Here is a 9,920-nt window from a genome sequence, read left to right on the forward strand (position 1 = left end):
GTACTCCGGTAAAATCCCGATTTCACCCGGAACACTTCCGATATCCAAATATAGGCTTCCAACATATCAATCTTCATGTCTCGACCATTTCGAGACTCCTCGTCATGTCCGTGATCACATCCGGGACTCCGAACAACCTTCGGTACATCAAAACATATAAACTCATAATATAACTGTTATCGAAATGTTAAGCGTGCGGACCCTACGGGTTCGAGAACTATGTAGACATGACCGAGACACGTCTCCGGTCAATAACCAATAGCGGAACCTGGATGCTCATATTGGCTCCCACATATTCTACGAAGATCTTTATCGGCCAGACCGCATAACAACATACGTTGTTCCCTTTGTCATCGGTTTGTTACTTGCCCGAGATTCGATCGTCGGTATCTCAATACCTAGTTCAATCTCGTTACCGGCAAGTCTCTTTACTCGTTCCGTAATACATCATCCCACAACTAACTCATTAGTTGTAATGCTTGCAAGGCTTAAGTGATGTGCATTACCAAGAGGGCCCAGAGATACCTCTCCGACAATCGGAGTGACAAATCCTAATCTCGAAATACGCCAACCCAACAAGTACCTTCGGAGACACCTGTAGAGCACCTTTATAATCACCCAGTTATGCTGTGACATTTGGTAGCACACAAAGTGTTCCTCCGGTAAAAGGGAGTTGCATAATCTCATAGTCATAGGAACATGTATAAGTCATGAAGAAAGCAATAGCAACATACTAAACGATCGAGTGCTAAGCTAACGGAATGGGTCAAGTCAATCACAGCATTCTCCTAATGATGTGATCCCGTTAATCAAATGACAACTCATGTCTATGGCTAGGAAACATAACCATCTTTGATCAACGAGCTAGTCAAGTAGAGGCATACTAGTGACACTCTGTTTGTCTATGTATTCACACAAGTATTATGTTTCCGGTTAATACAATTCTAGCATGAATAATAAACATTTATCATGAAATAAGGAAATAAATAATAACTTTATTATTGCCTCTAGGGCATATTTCCTTTAGTCTCCCACTTGCACTAGACTCAATAATCTAGATCACATCGCCATGTGATTTAACATCAATAGTTCACATCACCATGTGATTAACACCCATAGTTCACATCGTCATGTGACCAACACCCAAAGGGTTTACTAGAGTCAATAATCTAGTTCACATCGCTATGTGATTAACATCCAAAGAGTACTAAGGTGTGATCATGTTTTGCTTGTAAGAGAAGTTTAGTCAACGGGTCTGCCATATTCAGATCCGTATGTATTTTGCAAATTTCTATGTCTACAATGCTCTGCACAGAGCTACTTTAGCTAATTGCTCCCACTTTCAATATGTATCCAGATGAAGACTTAGGATGTGTTTGTTTTAGGATTTTGTAACGTAACCTCATTACGCTGGTATCACATCCCGTTCAAATGTGTTTGGTTCGGTCGAGACGTAATCTGTTAACAGGGGTATCAGATCCGGCGTAGTACAAATCTGATTACGCCCGAAATTTCCTGTATTGGAAACCGCCTCTTTCCCGCACGAAGCCCCTTCCCACGATGTCGTCTTCCTTGCGGTCTCCTCCGCCCAGGCGCCGCGGCCGGTACACCGCGTCTTCCTCGCAGTCTCCTCCGCCTAAGGCGCCGCCGCATGTGCACCTTGATGGCCGCCGACCACCGGGAACCTACACAGGTACATGGCGTACGTCGCCGGAGCCGCTGCTCCCAACCACGGCTGCACGTCGGCTGCATAGACCAAGCCACCGGCCGGCCAGCCCGCCCAGTCCTAGCTCTGTATCTAACCCACTGATTGGAGCACGCACATGCACAGGAGCGCCGCTATCGGCCACCGCTAGAAATTTGCTGGAATCAGTTAACGTTGCGGTTCATAGAACCAAACAGAGTTTGATTTTCGCCCATACCGTTTACAGTGACGGTGTAATTTGATTACGTTTGCGTTTGCGCCACCGCTCACGAACCAAACACCTCCTTAGAGTCATCTGGATCAGTGCCAAAACTTGTAGCTACGTAACCCTTTTACGACGAACCTTTTGTCACCTCCATAATCGAGAAACATATCCTTATTCCAATAAGAATAATTTTGACCGCTGTCCAGTGATCTACTCCTAGATCACTATTGTACTCCCTTGCCAAAATCAGTGTAGGGTATACAATAGATCTGGTACATAGCATGGCATACTTTATAGAACCTATGGCTGAGGCATAGGGAATGACTTTCATTCTCTTTCTATCTTCTGCCGTGGTCGGGCTTTGAATCTTACTCAATTTCACACCTTGTAACACAGGCAAGAACTCTTTCTTTGACTGTTCCATTTTGAACTACTTCAAAATCTTGTCAAGGTATGTACTCATTGAAAAAACTTATCAAGCGTTTTGATCTATCTCCATAGATCTTGATGCCCAATATATACGCAGCTTCACCGAGGTCTTTCATTGAAAAACTCTTATTCAAGTACCCCTTTATGCTATTTAGAAATTCTATATCATTTCCAATCAGCAATATGTCATCCACATATAATATTAGAAATGTTACAGAGCTCCCACTCACTTTCTTGTAAATACAGGCTTCTCCAAAAGTCTGTACAAAACCAAATGCTTTGATCACACTATCAAAGCGTTTATTCCAACTCCGAGAGGCTTGCACCAGTCCATAAATGGATCGCTGGAGTTTGCACACTTTGTTAGCTCCCTTTGAATCGACAAAACCTTCTGGTTGCATCATATACAACTCTTCTTCCAGAAATCTATTCAGGAATGCAGTTTTGACATCCATTTGCCAAATTTCATAATCATAAAATGCGGCAATTGCTAACATGATTCAGACATACTTAAGCATCGCTACGGGTGAGAAGGTCTCATCGTAGTTAATCCCTTGAACTTGTCGAAAACCTTTTGCAACAAGTCGAGCTTTATAGACAGTAACATTACCGTCAGCGTCAGTCTTCTTGTTGAAGATCCATTTATTCTCAATTGCTTGCCGATCATCGGGCAAGTCAACCAAAGTCCACACTTTGTTCTCATACATGGATCCCATCTCAGATTTCATGGCCTCAAGCCATTTCGCGGAATCTGGGCTCACCATCGCTTCTTCATAGTTCGTAGGTTCGTCATGGTCTAGTAGCATAACCTCCAGAACAGGATTACCGTACCACTCTGGTGCGGATCTTACTCTGGTTGACTTACGAGGTTCGGTAGTAACTTGATCTGAAGTTACATGATCATCATCATTAGCTTCCTCACTAATTGGTGTAGGAGTCACAGGAACAGATTTCTGTGATGAACTACTTTCCAATAAGGGAGCAGGTACAGTTACCTCATCAAGTTCTACTTTCCTCCCACTCACTTCTTTCGAGAGAAACTCCTTCTCTAGAAAGGATCCATTCTTAGAAACGAATATCTTGCCTTCGGATCTGTGATAGAAGGTGTACCCAACAGTAACTTTTGGGTATCCTATGAAGACGCACTTTTCCGATTTGGGTTTGAGCTTATCAGGATGAAACTTTTTCACATAAGCATCGCAACCCCAAACTTTAAGAAACGACAGCTTAGGTTTCTTGCCAAACCATAGTTCATACGGTGTCGTCTCAACGGATTAGACGGTGCCCTATTTAATGTGAATGCAGCTGTCTCTAATGCATAACCCCAGAACGATAGTGGTAAATCGGTAAGAGACATCATAGATTGCACTATATCCAATAAAGTATGGTTATGACGTTCGGACACACCATTATGTTGTGGTGTTCCAGGTGGCACGAATTTGTGAAACTATTCGACATTGTTTTAATTGAAGACCAAACTCGTAACTCAAATATTTGTCTCCGCAATCAGATCGTAGAAACTTTATTTTCTTGTCACGATGATTTTCCACTTCACTCTGAAATTCTTTGAACTTTTCAAATGTTTCAGACTTATGTTTCATCAAGTAGATATACCCATATCTGCTCAAATTATCTGTGAAGGTCAGAACATAACGATACCCGCCGCGAGCCTCAACACTTATCGGATCACATACATCAGTACGTATTATTTCCAATAAGCCAGTTGCTTGCTCCATTGTTCCGGAGAACGGAGTTTTAGTCATCTTGCCCATAAGGCATGGTTCGCAAGCATCAAGTGATTCATAATCAAGTGATTCCAAAATCCCATCAGCATGGAGTTTCTTCATGCGCTTTACACGAATATGACCTAAACGCAAGTGCCACAAATAAGTTGCACTATCATTATTAACTTTGCATCTTTTGGCTTCAATATTATGAATATGTGTATCACTACGATCGAGATCCAACAAACCATTTTCGTTGGTGTGTATGACCATAGAAGGTTTTTATTCATGTAAACAGAACAACAATTGTTCTCTAACTTAAATGAATAACCGTATTGCAATAAACATGATCAAATCATATTCATGCTCAACGCAAACACCAAATAACACTTATTTAGGTTCAATACAAATCCCGAAAGTATAGGGAGTCTGCGATGATGATCATATCAATCTTGGAACCACTTCCAACACACATCGTCACTTCACCCTTAACTAGTCTCTGTTTATTCTGCAACTCCTGTTTCGAGTTACTAATCTTAGCAACTGAACTAGTATCAAATACTGAGGGGTTGCTATAAACACTAGTAAAGTACACATCAATAACATGTATATCAAATATACCTTTGTTCACTTTGCCATCCTTCTTATCCACCAAATACTTGGGGCAGTTCCGCTTCCAGTGACCAGTTCCTTTGCAGTAGAAGCACTCAGTCTCAGGCTTAGGTCCAGACTTGGGCTTCTTCATTTGAGCAGCAACTCGCTTGCCGTTCTTCTTGAAGTTCCCCTTCTTCCCTTTGCCCTTTTCTTGAAACTAGTGGTCTTGTCAACCATCAACACTTGATGTTTTTCTTGATTTCTACCTTCGTCGATTTCAGCATCACGAAGAGCTTGGGAATCATTTCCGTTATCCCTTGCATATTATAGTTCATCACGAAGTTCTAGTAACTTGGTGATAGTGACTAGAGAACTCTGTCAATCACTATCTTATTTGGAAGATTAACTCCCACTTGATTCAAGTGATTATAGTACTCAGACATTCTGAGCGCATGCTCACTAGCTGAGCAATTCTCCTCCATCTTGTAGGCAAAGTACTGTCAGAGGTCTCATACCTCTCGACACGGGCATGAGTATGAAATACCAATTTCAACTCTTAGAACATCTTATATGCTCTGTGGCGTTCAAAACATTTTTGAAGTCCCAGTTCTAAGCCGTAAAGCATGGTGCACTAAACTATCAAGTATTCATCATACCGAGCTTTTGTCAAACGTTCATAACGTCTGCATCTGCTCCTGCAATAGGTCTGTCACCTAGCGGTGCATCAAGGACATAATACTTCTGTGCAGCAATGAGGTTAATCCTCAGATCATGGACCAAGTCCGCATCATTGCTACTAACATCTTTCAACTTAGTTTTCTCTAGGAACATATAAAAAGAAAACAGGGGAGCAAAACGCGAGCTATTGATCTACAACATAGATATGCTAATACTACCAGGACTAAGTTCATGATAAATTTAAGTTCAATTAATCATATTACTTAAGAACTCCCACTTAGATAGACATCCCTCTAATCTTCTAAGTGATCACGTGGTCCACATCAACTAAACCATGTCCGATCATCACGTGAGATGGAGTAGTTTCAATGGTGAACATCACTATGTTGATCATATCTACTATATGATTCACGCTCGACCTTTCGGTCTCAGTGTTCCGATGCCATATCTGTTATATGCTAGGCTCGTCAAGTTTAACCTGAGTATTCCACGTGTGCAACTGTTTTGCACCCATTGTATTTGAACGTAGAGCCTATCACACCCGATCATCACGTGGTGTCTCAGCACGAAGAACTTTCACAACGGTGCATACTCAGGGAGAACACTTATACCTTGATAATTTAGTGAGAGATAATCTTATAATGCTACCGTCAATCAAAGCAAGATAAGATGCATAAAAGTAAACATCACATGCAATCAATATAAGTGATATGATATGGCCATCATCATCTTGTGCTTGTGATCGCCATCTCCGAAGCACCGTCATGATCACCGGCACGACACCTTGATCTCCATCGTAGCATCGTTGTCGTCTCGCCAACTTATGCTTCTACGACTATCGCTACCGCTTAGTGATAAAGTAAAGCATTACAGGGCGTTTGCATTGCATACAATAAAGCGACAACCATATGGCTCCTGCCAATTGCCGATAACTCGGTTACAAAACATGATCATCTCATACAATAAAATATAGTATCATGCCTTGACCATATCACATCACAACATGCCCTGCAAAAACAAGTTAGACGCCCTCTACTTTGTTGTTGCAAGTTTTACGTGGCTGCTACGGGCTGAGCAAGAACCGTTCTTACCTACGCATCAAAACCACAACGATAGTTTGTCAAGTTGGTGCTGTTTTAACCTTCGCAAGGACCGGGCGTAGACACACTCGGTTCAACTAAAGTTGGAGAAAATGACACCCGCCAGCCTCGCGTAAGCGTACGCGTAATGTCGGTAGAACTAGTCTCGCGTAAGCGTACGCGTAATGTCGGTCCGGGCCGCTTCATCCAACAATACCGCCGAACCAAAGTATGACATGCTGGTAAGCAGTATGACTTATATCGCCCACAACTCACTTGTGTTCTACTCGTGCATATGACATCTATGCATAAAACCTGGCTCGGATGGCACTGTTGGGGAATGTAGTAATTTCAAAAAAAATCCTACGCACACGCAAGATCATGGTGATGCATAGCAACGAGAGGGGAGAGTGTTGTCCACGTACCCTCGTAGACCGAAAGTGAAAGCGTTAGCACAACGCGGTTGATGTAGTCGTACGTCTTCACGATCCGACCGATCAAGTACCCAACGCACGGCACCTCCGAGTTCAGCACACGTTCAGCCCGATGACGTCCCTCGAACTCTGATCCAGCCGAGTGTTGAGGGAGAGTTTCGTCAGCACGACGGCGTGGTGACGATGATGATGTTCTACCGACGCAGGGCTTCGCCTAAGCACCGCTACAATATTATCGAGGTGGACTATGGTGGAGGGGGGCACCGCACACGGCTAAAAGATCAAACGATCAATTGTTGTGTCTCTAGGGTGCCCCCTGCCCCCGTATATAAAGGAGCAAGGGGGGGAGGTGCGGCCGGCCAAGAGGGGCGCGCCAGGTGGAGTCCTACTCCCACCGGGAGTAGGACTCCCTCCATTTTCCTAGTTGGTTTAGGAGTGGAGGGGAAAGAGGTGGAGGAGAGGAAGGAAAGAGGGGGGCGCCGCTCCCCTCTCCTTGTCCTATTCGGACTAGGGGGGGGGGGCGCGGCCCTGCCCTGGCCGCCTCTCCTCTTCTCCACAAAGGCCCACTATGGCCCATTAAGCCCCCGGGGGGTTCCGGTAACCCCCTCGGTACTCCGGTAAAATCCCGATTTCACCCGGAACACTTCCGATATCCAAATATAGGCTTCCAATATATCAATCTTCATGTCTCGACCATTTCGAGACTCATCGTCATGTCCGTGATCACATCCGGGACTCCGAACAACCTTCGGTACATCAAAACATATAAACTCATAATATAACTGTCATCGAAACGTTAAGCGTGCGGACCCTACGGGTTCGAGAACTATGTAGACATGACCGAGACACGTCTCCGGTCAATAACCAATAGCGGAACCTGGATGCTCATATTGGCTCCCACATATTCTACGAAGATCTTTATCGGTCAGACCGCATAACAACATACGTTGTTCCCTTTGTCATCGGTATGTTACTTGCCCGAGATTCGATCGTCGGTATCTCAATACCTAGTTCAATCTCGTTACCGGCAAGTATCTTTACTCGTTCCGTAATACATCATCCCACAACTAACTCATTAGTCGTAATGCTTGCAAGGCTTAAGTGATGTGCATTACCGAGAGGGCCCAGATAAACCTCTCCGACAATCGGAGTGAGAAATCCTAATCTCAAAATACGCGAACCCAACAAGTACCTTCGGAGACACCTGTAGAGCACCTTTATAATCACCCAGTTACGTTGTGACATTTGGTAGCACACAAAGTGTTCCTCCGGTAAGCGGGAGTTGCATAATCTCACAGTCATAGGAACATGTATAAGTCATGAAGAAAGCAATAGCAACATACTAAACAATCGAGTGCTAAGCTAACGGAATGGGTCAAGTCAATCACATCATTCTCCTAATGATGTGATCCCGTTAATCAAATGACAACTCATGTCTATGGCTAGGAAACATAACCATCTTTGATCAACGAGCTAGTCAAGTAGAGGCATACTAGTGACACTCTGTTTGTCTATGTATTCACACAAGTATTATGTTTCCGGTTAATACAATTCTAGCATGAATAATAAACATTTATCATGAAATAAGGAAATAAATAATAAGTTTATTATTGCCTCTAGGGCATATTTCCTTCAAAATGAACCCTTAAAATGCATTTCTTTTCGACCCGTATCCCAGTTTTGCAGTTTGCGATTTTAATGGGTCTGCTAGAGATGCGCTAAAGACTGTAAAGAGAGAGGCGAAAGACAATCTGGTTGCTCGAGAAGGTGAAGCGGAATGCCTATATTGTGCCCTCCTTCATGCGTAATGCACACAAGACTCTAGGCCAACCCCTTGTGAGGGCTGCCCGTCCATCCTTCACTGTCTTCATTACGACTTCACTACAAGAAATATGTCAACTAGTGACCTTCTCGCAGTGACCCTGGAAGAATTGGTCATAGATCTATGACCATTTGAGACCAATTGGTCAAAAGCTGTTCGGGGGGCTCCAAACGCTAAACTATATCGACCATTTTGGTTAGAAAGGTCGTAATTTCCTTACACGAAATGGTCAGAAAGCAGACAACACTGATCCGCTGCCTTATTTCTAGCTGGTCATGACCAATATAGATGGTCATAATCTTGTAAGTTGTGGTGGATTTCTATGACTAGGCGCCACCTCATCAGTTTGCCTATGTGTCATGTCCATGTGTCAATTTTTGCCCTAGGTTGTGAAGCAACCTATATTTCTGTCATTCCAAAATTCCCAAAAAATTGGGCATCTTTACTATCCAAATCATTGCCTCATGACAATATTCAACTCCATTTGCCTGGTAAATCTACCTCGGCAAATTTCCAAAGTTTTTGTTCAACTCGAACTGTTGTGAAGGAAGTACTAGCTAGGCATATCCTAATGAGCTGAATTTTTGCCACATCTTCTATATTCCCAAATCATTGCTCTCCACAAAATTTGAGCCCCATCTAACAATACATGTGAGTGTGGCTTCAACATTCATATTTCTGTCCAGTGTGGTACGTTGCAAAGCAAGTGACACCTAGGCTCCTCCATTTGAGCTGCAAATTTTCCAAGATAGTGTCCTTAGTAGATGATCATCCTCAGCCAAAACTCAGGCCTATTGGCCATGTGCATTTCCCGTACCACTAATCAAACACTTGGGTGCTAATTCATGTTTGAGCATTGTTCGGTCTTCTCGTGAGATTCTTCTGTTGTTATTTTCTTTCAAGCATCTACCTGGGGAGTGCCAAACCTACTAGACATGCCTAGGCTTCCCAGAACGCATGGCAACGCCACGGTCACGCGGTGACCATGCGGCGGGCATGCGAGTCTACGCGCTTTGAAGTTGGGGCCCTGGGCCACCGTCCAAACCTCAACGTATCACCATCAAACCATGTATTTATGCTTAAATAGATAATTATGTACCTAGAAATGATTTTTGGAAAAAAATAAAGAGCAAACTATAAGGCAGCTGCAGTTCAAATTTGACCCGCTTCCTACTGAATCGGCGGAAATTTGTCTTTTTCACCAAAGATGGATCAAAGCTTTTAACACCCAACCATTTTGTCAATTGTGC

Source organism: Triticum aestivum, chromosome 1D, assembly GCF_018294505.1.
Source record: "Triticum aestivum cultivar Chinese Spring chromosome 1D, IWGSC CS RefSeq v2.1, whole genome shotgun sequence".
Lineage (NCBI taxonomy): Eukaryota > Viridiplantae > Streptophyta > Magnoliopsida > Poales > Poaceae > Triticum > Triticum aestivum.